This window comes from Notamacropus eugenii, chromosome 2 (genome assembly GCF_028372415.1).
Source record: "Notamacropus eugenii isolate mMacEug1 chromosome 2, mMacEug1.pri_v2, whole genome shotgun sequence".
NCBI lineage: Eukaryota > Metazoa > Chordata > Mammalia > Diprotodontia > Macropodidae > Notamacropus > Notamacropus eugenii.
In genome coordinates this window covers 50,169,144-50,186,108 of record NC_092873.1, presented here as the reverse complement: position 1 = coordinate 50,186,108, position 16,965 = coordinate 50,169,144, and the positions used below count along the sequence as shown (strand labels likewise).

The 16,965-nt window shown below is 42.5% G+C and overlaps 1 pseudogene; it reads left to right on the top strand.

The window, feature by feature from the left end:
* The first annotated feature begins 13,603 nt into the window (after positions 1 to 13,603).
* Positions 13,604 to 14,070, top strand: LOC140523468 (jupiter microtubule associated homolog 1 pseudogene; annotated as a pseudogene).
* Positions 14,071 to 16,965: the final 2,895 nt, after the last annotated feature.

The following is a 16,965-nucleotide window of genomic DNA, read 5'->3' as shown; positions in this document are numbered from 1 at the left end:
CAGACTTCAGGATTGATTATCTATGAAAGGCAAGGAAGGGAGAGCCAAAGATGACTCCTAGAGTCTGAACCTGGCTAACTGGCCAGTAATGTGAATTGGCTTAGATAGTTGATGATGTGTCATCCAGTTCTGATACTGTAATTGTGGGTTCCCTCTCATTGGAGGTGTTTAAATAGATGCTGGGTAGCCACTTGTTGAGGATCCATACAGAAGATTTTTGTTCAGGTGTGGCTTGGACTACATGTCCTCTGGAGTTTCTTCCACCTCTGGGGTGCAATAAAAACATATGCTAATGATAAAGTGACAGAAAACGATGGCAGTATGATTATCCTGTGTGCCCTAGTGGATGGATCATGGGGCTGAGGAATCTAGATCTTGGGATTCTACTCCAGTCTTTGCTCTTGACTCAGCGTGTGGCTACAGACAAACAACCTTTCTGTATTTCAGTATCCTTTTCTATAAAATGAAAGCAGCTGGAATTGGGGTACTCTAAGGTCCCTTCCAACTCTAAGGTTGCAGTATAGTTCATTCTGTTCTACTCAGGTTTAAAGTAGGGCAAGGTCACATTCATTTGAGGAAGTTGAGGAAGGCAGGAGGCAATACCCTCTTCTTTTGATTGGTGTTCCCAATCCTCAGCAATATTGCTCCAATCTTACATTCCACAACTGCCTATACTAAACCCCTACTCCAGTCAGACTATTTTAGCTGCTGTCTACTGAGCCATAATCCACTTCTCCTTCCTGAAATGCTCCATGTCCACCCTTCACCTATGCAAATTATACTCATCTGCTGAGGCCCAGTTGGACTCTCACGTCTTCTAGGTACCCATAAGAAGGTGTTTTGCCTCTCCTAGCCAATCCATTCTCTAGATTCTTTCTCAGTCTTATACCCTGGGGTCAACTTCATCCACTTGTTCAATTCTTGCTTGAGGGTTGTTCTCATCTTTGAGTCAGTGTGGCCCATTTAAAGAGTATTGGATTTGGAATCAGAGGACCTGGTTTCAAATCCCAACACTGGAATTTACAACGAATGTGACATTGACACTTCACCTTCCCAGGATCCACTTCCTTTTGATGTAAAATGAGGGGACCTCTGAGATTTCCTTGCCAGTCTAAATTGGTGATCCTATGATTTACCCGTTAGGTAGTTATGTGGAATGACAGAATTGTCATTCTCTATCTCCTAAGGTGGTATAGATGTGGATCTGGGCTCAGCTAGATGATGTCCAAGCCTTTCCTTCTAAAATTTCCTCCTATTTACTTAGTATGTTATCTTGTAGATATCTGTGTTTGTATATATTGTCTCCCCCCATGAATGTAAACTCCTTGAGAGCAGAGACAGTTTTTACTTTTTCCTTGGATCTCTAGTGCTTAGCACAGAGCTTGCTTCACAATTATTTGTTTTATATAACTATAACTTAATAATTAGAAGGATTTATTAAGTGCCTACTATGTATTAAGTACCAGGGATACAAATTAAAAGAATAACAACAATGACTTGATTAAATATTAACAGAATCAACACAAATGTATATAAAGTTGTTAAATCTCAGGTAATTTGGGAGGGAGGGTACCAGCAGTGGGACAGATCAGCAAAGGTTTCATATAAAAGATGGTGCTTGAAATTGAGGAAGAAGACTGTAGGAGGGGGATGTAAAGAAGGAAAGCTGTCCAGGCATTGTTAGTCGGCCGATTGAATAACTAGAAGTTAGAAGATCTGGGTTTTCATTTCGAATCTGTCAGTCACCGGTAGATTAGATGACCCTGGGTCAGTCAATTTGCCCCTCTGGGCTTCAGGTTTCTCTTCTGTAAAATGAGAATGCTGAATTAGAGCAATGTCCGTGGTCTCTTCTAGCTCTATACCAGATAAGCAGGCTAGCTCCAGGGGGAGGTTTGCTGTAGAGAACCTCATTGTGGCTTGTTTTGCTGGCTAAAATCTGATCAGCAGGTTTCAGGGATGGAATTAGCTCTCATACCAACCCCCCTCCTCTGGAGTCTTCACAGCAGCTGGTTCCAGAAGGAAAAGGACAGATCTAGGCAGAGAATCAATCATACTGGGGCCACTCTCCCTCTCAAATCCCACTCCCCTTTCTCCCGTCCCATTCATCTTCGCTTTCTCTAATTGGAAGTAGAAGGTGGAAGCTGGAGGAGGGATGAACTGAGACAGCTTCTTTGGGGTCATGGAGCCAAGTAATGCAGAGCTCCTGCATATCTCTTAGGAGGCAATGGCACAAATAGCAAACAGCCAGTTGATTAAACCTTAGACTCCTGCTTTTTCAACTGTATCCCTTAGGGCTTGGTCAGGGCAGAGTGTAGGATAATGGGGTGAGAAAGCACTAGACTGTAAATCAGGGGTTCTTAACCTGGACAGATGTTGGGGGGTGTCTATGATCTTGGATGAGAAAAAAAGTACATCTTTATTTTTCAAACTCTAACTGAAATTTAGCATTTCCTTTCATGATTTGAAAACATTCTTCTGAGAATGGGGGATAGAGTTCATCAGGCTGACAAAGGAGTCCAAGGCACAAAGATGTTGAATTCTTGCTCTTGGGGACCATGGAAGCTCCTACACGTCCCCCTCCACAAGAGACCCAGTCCCCAGCTTAATTCATCTTTCCCCTTCCCCCCTCTATCCTTACCTTCTCAAGGGCTATTTTCTCATTCCACCCTGGGAATGGATATATCAACTCCTTAGAAAGAAATAGTCCCCTGGAAATCTTCTAGGGAAAGGTTGAATTGACCTGTAGCATGACTTCTTCCTGAGGCCTAGCCATGACCGTGTCATTCCCTTGCTCCAGGGTTTTCCTCTTCTCTGTTAGATACGATACAAACTCTCAAACTGGTGGTTAGCAAACCCTCATATTCTGGCTCCAAACTTCCTTTCCCCCCTTATTTATCAGGATTCCTAAAATATTTTGCAAACCTTGAAGCACTAGAAAGCTTTACTAGCTTAAGATTGAACTAAGACATTGGGGACACCTGTGTAAGTGTGTGTGTGTTTGTCCTTCGTTGCTGAAGAAGACCATGCCATTAGAGAAATGATGACATGACTTGCACTTGACTTTGTTTTGAGTGAGGGAGGGCTGTGCAGGTCACCAGCCTCACTTCTCCTCCAGAGTCATCTGAATGCAGTGACCAGATATGCATCAGGATGGCTGGAGATGACCCAGGATGAGGCAATTGGGGTTAAGTGACTTGCCCAAGGTCACACAGCTAGTGAGTGTCAAGTGCTGAGGTGAGATTTGAACTCAGGTCCTCCTGACTCCTGCATTGGTGCTCTATCCACTGCACCACCTAGCTGCCCTTGTGTAAGTGCAAGCTCTTATTGGACATCATAGTACATAGAGTGCTGGGCTTGGAATCAGGAAGACTTATTTTCCTGAGTTCAAATCTGGCCTCAGTCTAGTTGTGTGACCCTGGACAAGTCACTTAAACCTATTTGCCTCAGTTTCCTCATCTGTAAAATGAGTTAGAAAAGGAAATGACAAACCACTCCAGTATCTTTGCCAAGAAAGCCCAAATGGCATCACGAAGAGTTAGACTATATCAGATCAGAGAAGAGTGATTTCCTGTCTAAGATCTCTGGAGCACATTAAGTGTGGAGAAATGTAAGGGATAGGGTCCCAGCAGATATATCAGGGAAGTGTGCTTAGGGCCTTATTGCCTATGGGGTGAAGGGAATATGGGGAAAAAAACATCCAGAACACTAGGCATGCCTATCCCTTCTCTCTTCACTAAGGCTCAGCCCAATGCCTGTAGACCATTCTTAGGTTATCTCCCCTCCCCAAAGAAAATATGCTTCAAGCTGGTCATTGATTGACATCCTCCTGGAGATTGGGGAGAATCCCCTATCCTAGTCATTCTTACAGAGATATTCCTAGAGAGTCTTAAAGACCTGTGACTCTTCATTTCCATGGAAGTACTTGGAACCCTCTCTTCCCTCACCCCTGCCCCTAATGATGGGAGTTTTCTCCACAAATCCTAGAAGCTAGGTATGAAAGATTTAGACCTGGGATCAATCCTTAGGTAATCATTGCATATTCTCCAAGGAGTTATTTGATTAATAGTTTATCAGAGATATCCTTCAAGATTCCGCAAAGAGTCACATGCAAATTAACTGATGGTCCACAGTGCATTGCAGCTACCTTTAACTCAGTGTTCTTCCCTCAAAGAGATTCTCAGTTCATTTGTCTGAGGCCCAGTTTTCTCTCAGGTCTTCAGAACAGTTTGAATCTCTCCTCAAGAATTTTTAGCTGAGGTAAACAGCAAAGAGAAGTCTTAAGGGACTTTACTAAAGTTGAACTGTTTACATTCCTGCATGGAAAGACAATATTTGTAACTCTTGAAACTATTCAGTATCTGGGTAGTTGGTGGGATTACATACACACACATACACACATACACACATATACGCACACACACGCAGAGGCAGAGAGCACAGAGTGAATGGAATAGGATGGGATCATGTCTTAAAAAAATGAAATTAAGTGGTGAGAGAAATATACTGGGAGGAGAAAGGGAGAAATGGAATGGGGCAAATTATCTCTCATAAAAGAGGTAGGCAAAAGACATTTTAGTGGAGTGAAAAAGAGGGGAGGTGAGAGAAAAACATGAAGTTTATGCTCATCACATTCGACTAAAGGAAGGAATAAAATGCACACTCATTTTGGTAAGAAAAACCTATCTTACAATACAGGAGAGTAGGGGAGAAGGGGATAAGCAGGGTGGAGGGGATGATGGAAAGGAGGGCAATGGGAGGAGGGAGCAATTTGAAGTCAGCACTCTTGGGGAGGGACAGGATCCAAAGAGAGAATAGAAGCAATTGGGGGGGGGGGCAGGATAGGATGGAGGGAAATATAGTTAGTCTTACATAACACAACCATTACGGAAGTCATTTGCAAAACTACATAGATATGACCTATATTGAATTGCTTGCCTTCCCAAAGGGAATGGGTGGGGAGGGAGGGATGAAGAGAAGTTGGAACTCAAAGTTTTAGGAACAACTGTTGAGTACTGTTCTTGCTACTAGAAAATAAGAAATACAGGTAATGGGGTATAGAAAGTTATCTTGCTCTACAGGACAAAAGAGAAGATGGGGACAAGGGAAGGGAGAGATGATAGAAGAGAGGGCAGATTGGTGATAGTGGCAATTAGAATGCTCAGTGTTTCGGGGTGGGGGGAGGGGAGAAATGGGGAGAAAATTTGGAACCCAAAATTTTGTGGAAATGAATGTTAAAAGTTAAATAAATAAATTTTTTAAAAAAAGAATTTTTAGCTGAGGGAACATTTTTTTTCCTGAACTGATTTTTTTCTATCATTGTTCCTTACATCAATTTTTTTTTGTCCCTTTCAGCAAGTATATAATTAAGGGGCAAGATCATTGAGCTAGAGTTGGAAGGGACCTCAGAGACCTTGTAGTCCAGGCCCCTTATTTTACATAGGAGGAAACTGAGGCACAGGTAGGTTGTGATTTATCCAAGGTCACATTGGGAGTGTCTGAGAGAGGATTCCAAATTGTTTAGTAAGTCCAAATACAGTCCACCCATCTCAATGTTGTTCTGTCTCCCCCTACTCACTACATGAGAATATCCTCCTCTGTCTCCAGACCTTACCTATGCTTCAAGGTCCAGTTCAAGTCCAATCAATGTGGGACTTACTGTCTGTTTCTCCCGTGTTGCTATGATGTCTTGTGTTCTATTCTCACTTCAGCTGTGAGACCATAGACCCTGTGAGGACTACATATCTGCATTCCCTATAGGAATGAAAGAAAAATCCTTACTGCCTTGAATTAACCCTCCAAAGAAGTGGGGATATGAAGATGGTCAACCAATTTCTAATCAAAGAACCCCAGAAGGTGTCCCCTTCCCACTCCTAGGGTTCTGGTCTCTGCTCCTCATCATATGCCAGTTGCTTTGGTCTCTCAAAACATAGGTGAGAGAGTACTCAGTGGGATTTGGCCATAGAGGTGACAGGGATAGGGATCTTCGGTTCCCACTAGGCATCCAATGGGGAACCCCTAATAGCACAGAAGGACATTTTCTGTAGGCATTGCACAGTCCTAAAACCGTCTTCTCAAAGGAGCTTAGAATTGGTCTTATGGGAAGAAAAGGAGGTGGGTGAATGGGAGTCCATCTTGTTCACTGATTCCCTCATCTCCAGCCTTTCCTTTAGTTAGCTATCTCCCCCTAGACATCTCCACTGAGTATCTCAAAGCAGAGTTTTTCACCTTTCCCTAAAACCTCCTTTTCTTTTCAACTTCCATTCTTCTATCAATGGCCTCCCTATACAGGGAAACCTCAGAATCCTCTTTAACTCTTTTTTTCCTTTCACTTCCTCCCCTGTAATTGGGTGCTAAGTAGTGCCATTGGATTAGATTGAATAGATTCAGCATCACCTTTTTTTAGAGGAGCAACCTCAGTGCTATGCTGGTCCCCATGTGATGTCCTAGATGGGAAAAGGTTGATGGATGAGTAATAATTCCTCTCCTGAATACTAGTTCTATATTACCAACTTTCCACTGGACATCTCCAATCCAATCAGAGTCTCAAATTCAACGTGTCCAGAGGACCTGGGTTCAAAAATTGCCTTTGTCATTTCCTACCTGTATGACCTTGGACATGTCATTTAGCTTCCTTGGGCCTCAGTTTTCTCCTCTGTAAAATGAAGGGGATGGACTTGATCTCTGGTGTTTGTCTCTTTCCACTCACATGACTGTCACTCTGCTTTATTACCTCAGCACAACCAGTTTAATTTGATTTTCCAAGCTAGGTCTCCGAATGAATATATTAATAGAAAAACATTTACCTAATGCTCACTATGTGCCAATAACTGTGCTTAGGTATGGAATTATAACACACAGAAAGGGTAATTCCTACCTTCAAGGAGTTTTCATTTCAAAAAGGGAAAGATAGCACATATAGAAAGGAATCTAGATCTAGCAGCACTCAGAGGTCAATTAATTGGACACCCTCATTTCACAGATGAGGAAACCGAGGCCAGGGATGTGAACAAATTTTCCAGGGTTACTCAGGTAGCATCAGAGACTCAGAAGATCCTAGCTTCAAACTGAGAAGGGGCCTCAGAGACCAATACTTTCATTTTATAGATGAGGAAACTAAAGCCCAGAAGGATTAGGTGATTCAGTCATGTCATACAGGTAGTGAGCAAATATGACCAAATTTGAACCTGGGACTTCTGTCCATAGAATTTGGTCTCTTTCTCTTATCCCTTACTACTTGAAGTGATAGCCAGGAGGGGGTGGCTTGCCTTGGGAAGTTACAGGGATGGTGAGTGCAGACATAGGGCAATTGATTGAATGTCCATTCCAGGAATGCTAGTGTTGATTTAATTATTATTCCCAGAGCTGTGACAGCATAGCAGGAAGATGGCCAGAGAGTAGTGGTGGGGCTCTGAACTTGGCTGGCTAAAGGAGTGGAACTCTTGCCAATCATAAACTCAGAGCCCCAGGGCTGGAACTGGGATATGAGGCCAGGTCTGAGGCAGCAAGTGAAGTTTGGTAGGGCCTGCCTGGAAGGGGAGGAGGGAATTTCTGTAGGAGCAATGGAGCACACAGGCTACAGGAAGACACATAAGGGTCTTTTGCTACAACTTAGGCAGCATTGTGCCCCTCAAAGTTACCTAGAGGGTCATAGGTGGTCAAGTAATACAGCAAACAATGGTATCTGATTGATTTTACGAAAATTCTTCCTGGTTCTGTTCTGCCCCTTTATAGAAACCTTAGGATTTACAGATTGAGTTGAGTGGATCTTAACCACTTAAGACAGAGAGAGAGAGAGAGAGAGAGAGAGAGAGAGACAGACAGACAGACAGACAGACAGACAGACAAAGAGAGACAGAGAAAGAGACAGAGAGAGACAGAGATAGAGACAGGGGAGAGAAAGACAGGGAGACAGAGCCACAGAGAGGAGAGACAGAGAGATACAGAGAGAGAGGAGAGACAGAGAGACAAACAGAGGGAGAGAGGAGGAGAGAGGGAGAGAGTGCAGTTTCAGTAGAATGCATGCAGCTGTTATGGGACTTCTCATGGAGCTAGGGTGAAGGACAAGAGGTAGGTAGCCATAGGGGTGTGGGGTCTATGCATTTGATAGGAGGGTTCAAGGGAGGACAGGACAAGAGTCGTGCAGGATGAGAATTCGAGGATGAGCTTGGTCTGTATCACTGGAGGAAATGTTCATATCACAGAGATCAAAGATCCATTAAAGTTTCAATGGAGACAGGAACCAGATGCCAGGGGACTGTGGAGTGAGTGGGTGGTGAAATGGGTGGGTAGTTAGTGACTGTAGACTACTCTTTCTAGAAATTTAATGGTGAAGAGAAGGAAACAGGATATTGGCTTAAGAATGTTAAGGGAAGGATTTTATTTTGGGAATAGTGGTGGAGGAATTCCACATCTCTCCAGGGCTTTGATTATCACCTCTATGTAGCTGCATTCCTAATCTCTATATCTGCTGTATTTGTAGGAAGAAGGGAAGGAGTCAGTATGGGGAGAGCTTGAAGATGGATGAGAACGAATGACAAATGGAGCAGCGTCACAGAGAATGACTGGAATGAAGGTCCTAAGCGAAGCTGTTAACTTCAGCCAAAGGACCCCTTCATCCTCTGAGTGTGGGGGGAAGGAGCACCAGCTGAGTGAAGACAGTGCTGAGGGTGCTAGAGGGGACAGGAGGGTGTTCCAGACAGATGGCCTCCATTTTCTCAGTGAAATAGGAGGGGAGCTCAGTCATGGGTAGGAGGATGGGGGTGAAGCTGAGAGCTGGGGAGGGTGATAGTTAATCTGAGCTGAAGGAACTGTGCTAAGGTGAGGGGAGAGGACAAATTTTGCAGCACAGATTTTAGGATAGCGTTGTGACTTCTTTCAGCTGCATCCAGTAATTAGGATCAGGAGCTGAAAAAGGGAAATAATGGAGAAGAGCCAAAATTGGAACAATGGAAGGACAAGGGCTCCACATGTAACCCAGTTTTCTAGCCAAGCCTGGGATGTTTTGCAAACTGCTGTTTAGGCAAGACTTTGGATTGCTGGAGAGAATGTTGACACAGAGCTGAGGAACGATATGAGAGGTAGCTTCCTCTACACACCTGCAGCTTCCAGTGTTCCAACTCTTTCCTGGAGCTGAATCCAAAGAATCTCTCCAAGAAGAATGTCTTCTCTTTCCAAAGCTCTTCCAGCAGCTCTGCCCCTTGCTTGGGTCTGAAGCATGGCGTTAGCCTTCTCTCTACCACTCTGATGTCATGTATAGGCAGCACCATGCACAATGTCCTGGGCTTATCTGGAGACCCAAGTTACACGGGCATGGAGGGGTCAGAAGAGGAGGGATGGTCTGGGAGAATTAAAAGAGAGACAAGAACTGGAGGTCCTGATGAGGGTGAAAGCATGTCCAGAGGCAGATGAGGTCCAGGGAGAGGATGAGAGATTGTGATTTGGAAGAGGATTTTCAGGCTTTAATGCCATGATTCCTACCTAAGAAGGAAGGAGAAAGTTCTGGAGTGAGAGGGCTTTGCTCAGATCCCAGCTCCAACATTTTCTTTCTGGCCTTGAGCAAATTGTTTAAACTATCTGCACCTCAGTTTCCTTATCTGTAAAAACCAGGCATTTGGATTAGATGGTCTCTAAGTTCCTTTTCAGCTCTAGAGTTATGAGCCAACGAATGTCAAAGAGAGGACAGGGATTGTGTCACCTCTATAAGGAAGGGAATCTCTCAGGCCAGTCTCTGGGCCTATCTTTTAGGTTATTTCTTTTCTGCAATAAGAACGAGGTGAGAAGGAGCAGGCTGAACTCTTACACTCTGACCTCCTTAGGGCTGCTGGGAGCGTTGGTGGTTGGTTGCTTCCACTTGCTAGTAGACACAGTTAATGTGGGGACATTGACAATATTTCAAGCCTCTTGGCCCTGAGTTTAAGGAATTGCTTGCTGAATGCAGAGCTAAGCTCAGGCTTCAGGCAAGGCTATTTTGTGTGCCTAGTGTCCAGGCACTAGGCTAAGGACTAGGTATGAAAAGGCAAAAATGAGAAGCTTACAATCTGGCTTTTGTAGGTAGGTATGAAATAGACACAGCGATAGTGTGGAGGCACCAGTAGCTAGGAGGATCAGGAAAGATACAACAGGATATTGAATTTTGTATCAGTGAGAGCTCAGTGGATAGTCCTGGAGTCAGGAAAGCCTGAGTTCAAATCTGCCTTGTTGAATGACCCTGGGCAAGTCACTTAATCCTGCTTGCCTCAGTTTCCTCATCTGTCAAATGAACCAGAGAAGGAAATGGCAAACCACTCCAGTATCTTTGCCAAGAAAACCCTAAATGGGGTCACGAAGAATCAGATACCATTAAAATGATTGAACACCAGTGACATCTCACTGTGGCTTGCATGCAGCCAATGCTTAGCAAATGTTTGTGGGATTAATGAATGAGTGATGAAATTGAGAATCTAGAGAGCAAAGGGGAAGGCTGAGCAGGCTGGATGTAAAGTGCAAATGAAAGAGAACTTCCCTATCCAGTTTCAAAGCTGTGCAGCCATCCCCCTCCATCTCTCCTGCTCCCCAATGACAGGGGCTTTGTTTGGTTTACACACACCACACACACACACCCACACACACTCACACACACAGCTGAGTGGGTGTTTTTGTCACAGAACCCAGGAGTCTTTCCTGAGGGTGGAGGCCCTGAAGGTGGTCAGGACCCTTTACCAGTTCCTTTGTGTTCCTAAGCCTTCTCCCAGCTGTGAGAATAGATAGGCAATTCAGGCAGGGGGAGACCCCTTTGATTCCCACAGACAGGACAATGAAATCCTGGCTCCCCAGAGGACTCTGGCTTCTCTGGTTTCCCTTGTCAAAGACTACAGCTTTGTCCTCATGGGGAGCCCTCTCTGGGGGGTAGGGTTTGGAGGATGGATTCTCTTCAGTGACTCAAGGGAAAAACGATTTTCATTGGCTCTCAAACCCAAAGCACCAGAAGAGTGAGCTGAATGTTCACTTTGGGGTCAGGCTATTCTCTTCCCTTTTATGAAAATGGTGACCACATTTGCCCTTCCCCAGGATTGTGGGACCTATCCCATTTTTGATGCCCTTTCAAAGATCACTGAAAGTGGTTCATCAATAGTCATATCGATCAGCTCTTTCTGTATCTGACGATGTAATTCACTGGGCCAGGAGACTTGCTTTTATCAAGGAAAGCTGGACATTCTCTTATTTCTTTACTTATCATGGCTATTGACTCCCCATTAGCCATTTGTTCTGCAATCTCCAGTACAAGGTTCTTTCTGACTGATAGAGAAAACAGAAGCAAAAAAATAATCAAACTTTTGTCATCATTATCACTGAGTCATCTAGACCCCAAGCAAAGTTCCAGTTCTTTTCCTTGAGCTCTCTTTCCATCTAATATAGCTACCCTCCCTTTTTTGTTTTTAGCTTCCCTTGGCAGCTCCAACTCATTCTAAGCTTTATCATTCCCCACTTTTTATAAAATGACATCACCCTTTTAGATTTATCCTCTATTAATTGGTCTTGCTTTCATTTCCTTTTGAAAACTGAATTGGTTGATGAGTTCCTTGAGTGCCCATATGGGTCTCTTCAGACTTATTCTTTTTTTTCCTCATCATTGAACTGTTTCCCTTGGTGTCTTCAGAATTCCATTCTTCTATTAATTTTCCTTGTAGCACTTTAACCCTTGAAATCCTATCCATATTTCTTCTTAACTCTTTGAGAACTCTTCCCAAAATCTAGGGTGCATGTCAGACTATACCTGGATTTCCTCTCCTCTATCACTTCCTCCCAGGGTTCCCATTGCTTACACCTCAGCAGCCAGTTCCTCCCTGATAAAGAGAATTGGATCTAGAATAAAATTTCCCCTCACTGGTTCCTTCACCTTTCAAAGGATTAGATTATCACTAAGGCAAGTCAAGAAATTAGTAACTGTTCTGCTTTTGGCAGAGAAAGAGTTCTGGAAGATGTCTGAATAATTGAAAGTCTCCATCTCTACTATATCATGCCTTTGTGCCAGGTTACTGATCTGTTTCCAAACTCCTCATCTATTTCTTCTTTCTGCATAGGTGTTCTTTAGAATAGTACAATGGCAAAATCATTTCTATTTCTTTCTCCATTGACCTTCATCCAAATATTCTCTGTTTTATATATAAAGTATATGAGTATATCTTCTTAATGTACAATGCTACTTTCCTCCCTTTTAACATATTCTATTTGTTTTGAATAAGAAATATGCATCCAGAGCCATGGATCATTCATAAGTTTCATCCCATAAAGTCTGAGAGGTCAAATTTGCCTCCTTGCATTAGAATCCCTAGTTCTACTGGTTGCTTGTCTGATTTGGGCACCTGTGCATAGTCATATGAAGACTTTTTTTTTTTTGTTACTAACTCCTTTCTGGGATTTCATCTCCTGTGAATTTCTGGGTATCTCAACTCTCATTCTTTTTTCTTCTTCTTAGCTACTTTCTATGTTATTTAATTTCAAGGATCTGTACATATATATGTATGTATGTGCCTATCCATCTATTATTCTGTCAAGAAAGAGTGAGTGAGTGAGAGAGAGAATGAGAGACAGACAGAGACAGAGAGAAAGAGACAGACAGAGAGAGGCAGAGAGAGAGGCTGTATTCTCCCTCCCCTCCTTTGTAGCTTAGAACCATTTTGATTAGATTTTCAAGATGCTCAGCAAATACATTCTTCCCAGGCTTTGTTAGGTGTATTCCATCTCTGGCCAAGAATCTGTCATCCCTATATTTTAGGCCACAGTCCAGAAATTCAAATCCTATTTTCATACACCACCTTCTTAGTCAGCTGTTCACTTCCCGAATTAATCTTTCTCTTTTGTATCCCTTGTCTCCTATGGGCAACAGTGAGGAAAACACAACCATACTTCATATCATTTGCAATATTTGTTAAATTCCTTCTGGTGGTGACGTTTGCGCCCATGTGAATGAACAGAAGTAGGTAATTGTCATGTACTTGGGTAAGTCTTGGTAGGTTTTATGTAATATCTTTTCTATTTGCCCCCAGAAGACAGTAAAGCTCGGTATTGTTGGTATCAGGTCAATGAACAGCTGCTTTCTTGCCCCCTGAATCACTAGCTCTTCCTTTTCTCTCTTCATCTTCTTATCTTTCCTTGACAGGTTCCATGGTTTAACCCATTCTTTGGAGTACAAGGAGCTTCCTCTGCCTCCAAGATCCTCTTCAACAGGTCTGCCAAAGGCAAATCCTTTAAAGTAGAGATTCCCAACCTGGAGTCTCTGAACTTTAAAAAACAACACAATTTTTGTTAAATGTATTTCAATTCAATTGATTTCCTTTGTAATTCTAAGCATTTTGTTTTATTTAATAACATTATTTTGTACACTTAAATTTTATACACTTAAAAACATTCTGTTAGAAATTGAGGGGATGCCCATCAATTGGGGAATGACTGAACAAGTTGAGGCATGTGATTGTGATGGAATACTATTGTGCTTTAAGAAATGCTGAGAAAGGGTGGTGTGTGTATGTGTGTGTGTCTGTGAGTGTGTTCAGTTGGACCTTGTCCAGGAGCCACCTTGCTCTTAGTCTGTTTGCTCTTCTGTCCTCCTGGAGGACCCTACTCTGGCTCTGACTTCTCCATGACCACCACCACCACCTTCAAGGGTGTAGACCCCAATGGCAGGAATAGGTCCCAGGAATCACATCTTTCAGGTAATGAGTCTAATTTTACTTTGGCCTTTGATGAGCCTACAGAACAACCAGTGAGAAAGAACAAAATGGCATCTAATATTTTTGGAACATCTGAAGAAATCAACCTTCTTGGGCCAAGTCAGAAGAGTCTCGTAGGGATAATGCTAAATCATCTGGACTCCAGAGAAGAAACTCATCTTAAATGGGTTCTGGGTATTTTTTAGGTCCAAAGGGGAAAGATGACATGTATGGAAATATGGAGGCTGACTTACAGGTTGCCCTGGGACAGAATGAAGAGAAATCTATGCCTGTCGCACCTCTCCCCAGCCCAGCTGCACCCACACCAGCACCATCCAGACGAAATCCACCTGGTGGCAAGGTCAGCTTAGTCCTTGGCTAAATAAGACTTTTTTCCTCCTCTCTTCCAAGCTTATGAACTGCACAACTTGAGCCTGATTGTATATCTGTTTAAAATTTGTTCCATTAAAAAAAAAAGCACTTTATGTAAAAAAAAAAAAAAGAAAGAAAGAGAGAAAAGAAAAAACGAAATGCCAAGCAGAATGCTCTCAGAAAATCATGGAAAGACTGACATCAATTGATGCAAAGTGAAGTAAGCAGAACCAGGAAAACACTGGACACAGTAACAGAAACATTGTGTGATGATCAACCAAGTTTGTCAGAGGTGGGGAACCTATGACCTCAAGGCCACACGTGACCCTCTAGATCCTCAAGTGTAGCTCTTTAACTGAATTCAAACTTCACGAACAAATCTGTAGTCAATCAAAAGATTGCACCGGAGGACCTGGATGGTCACATGTGACCTTGAGGCTCCAGGTTCCCTACTCCTGAAAGACAATCCCAAGGGGCTCATGATGAAAAATGCTAGCCACCTCCAGAGAAAGAACTGATGGAATCTGAGTGCAGATTGAAGCAGATTATTTTTTACTTTATTTTTCTTGGTGTTTTTATGGGGGAAAGAAATCTATGTTTTCCTTCACAACATGACTAATATGGAAAGTTTTGCATGACTGCACAAATATATCCTATATCAAATTGCTTGCCTTCTCAATGAAGAGGGAGAAAGGGGAGGGTGAGAGAGAATTTGGAACTCAAAATTTTACAAATGAATGTCAAAAATTGTTTTTACATGTAATTGGAGAAAAATAGGTTTAAAAAAGACATTTTTCTACAATTCAGACAGAGAGAACTGATGAACTCCAAGTGCAGATTAAAGCATTTTTTTAAACTTATTTTTCTTGCCTTTTCCCCCCAACATGTTAATATAAGATATGTTTTACATGACTTCACATGGATGATTGATATATTACTTGCCTTCTCAGTGGGTGGGGAAGGGGCTGGAACAAAAGAGATAAATGGGAACCCAGAATTTAAAAAAGAATGTTAAAATAAGGTATATTAATTAAAAGAATGTTAAAAGAAGGTATAATTATTAAAAAAATAAAAACAAGAGGGTCATAGGTTTCACCCTCTTGCCAATGGAGTCCATTACACAAAAAAAATGTGAAAAGCCCTGTTTTAGAGTCATTTTCTTCAAATGTCTCCTAAAATGACTGGAACATGCTGCTCACTTGTGTTTTGTTGGCACTGACAACAATGTACTCTATACCTCAGTCTTCACTATTGCTTCTGTATGAGGTCATGAACCCACATTAGGAATTATTGGTAAGAATATTAGGAATTACTGGTCAGTACTTGGGTAGAAGGATTGGGGGATCTCCTTTTATGGATATATCTCCTTTACTCCCAAGCTGATCCTAGGGTTCCTACCTCCTGGGGCTTCTGAAACTCGCGTTCTCTTCTATGGGAACCATGCAGGACCATCTTCTTTGTGGTTCTGACAGAAGATAATTCTGTCCCTCTCATTTTCTCCAAAATCTTGGCAGTTTTTGGCTCTCAGTCTGTTCTCCCCATTTCTTTGCCACAGGACTTTCTCTCAGGACCAGTTTTGTCCATGATACCTCCCTCCAAAAAGTTTCTTGAGGCCTTCTGCCTTCAGCTCTGAATCTCTAGTGGTTTGTTTAACCCATGCACTGATCCCCAGTCTATTTCAATGTGAGGTTTTCTGGTGCAGATTCATCTTCATATTTCTGAGATATTTTTTTTCCATTTTGTACCCTGATTCCATCGATTCTTCAATGTCTGGTAGGTCTTGGTGTTTCACCACCCCTAAAATGCGTTTCAAGTTTTAGTAAATGAGTCTACCATGTGAGGTCCAGGTTAAATAGACATCAGCGCCTCCCTCCCCCACCCCAAATCTCTGTCATTCCACTGAGTCTCGCCATTACTCAGTTACTCTATTGTACATTAGAGGCTTTCTAATTTCATAATGCCTTTGGCACACTTGGAATCCAGATTTGTTATCAAGGTCATTCTCCAGAAGGTCAGCAGTCCCCTTCTGAGAAAATTCCTAATTTGGGCCAGTGATGTCCTTTTGTTATGATATATCTGATCCCTGGCTTGCCTAAGGGAGAGATTTTTCTCTGCAATTCAAGGGATCTACCTTGCCTGACATATAATACTATTCCTTTGTAGGACGCAGGGGAATGAGTCAGCACCTTTCACACACATGAGTCATCTCTTTCTGATTTAGAGAAAACAATATGGACAAGCTTGGTGTCGGATGAGATGACTGATTCTGATGACAAGAATCTTGTCTCAGCTGTCTGGGTGAGAATCCTAGTGCATATTAAAATGTATATTCCCTACACTTGGGATTTTTATGATTTTTCTATAATACCTGATTGTAAACCAACTTCCAAGTGCAGTTCTCTATCTGGATTTTAGCAGGTGTGGTTGAGTGATCCATTCAGTCTGATTAATTTACAAAATGAAATCTTGGTAGCTTATCCTAACCTCATTTCAGAACAGGGTATTCTGCCATCTGCCATCTCCTGTATTTTGTCTTTCAACACTTTATAAACACCCTTAGTTCTATATAAGATATACTTCAAGTGTTAATAATCCAATTTGAATGTTGACATTCATCAACAGATCAATACTAAAAATTAACCAATCAGTAAAGAATTATCCAGGGCAGCTAGGTGGTGCAGTGGATAGAATGCTGGGCTTGGACATCTTCCTGAGTTCAAATCTGGCCTCAGACTTTAAATAAGTCACTGCACCTGCCTGTCTTAGTTTCCCCATCCATAAATGGGGCTAATAGGAGCACTTACCTCCCAGGGTTGAGTACTACATAAATGCCTGCTGTTATTATGGTGGGAGGAGATGAGTGGAATTACACCTTTACTGTCCTTTCCTTGCTCTCAAAGGGGCA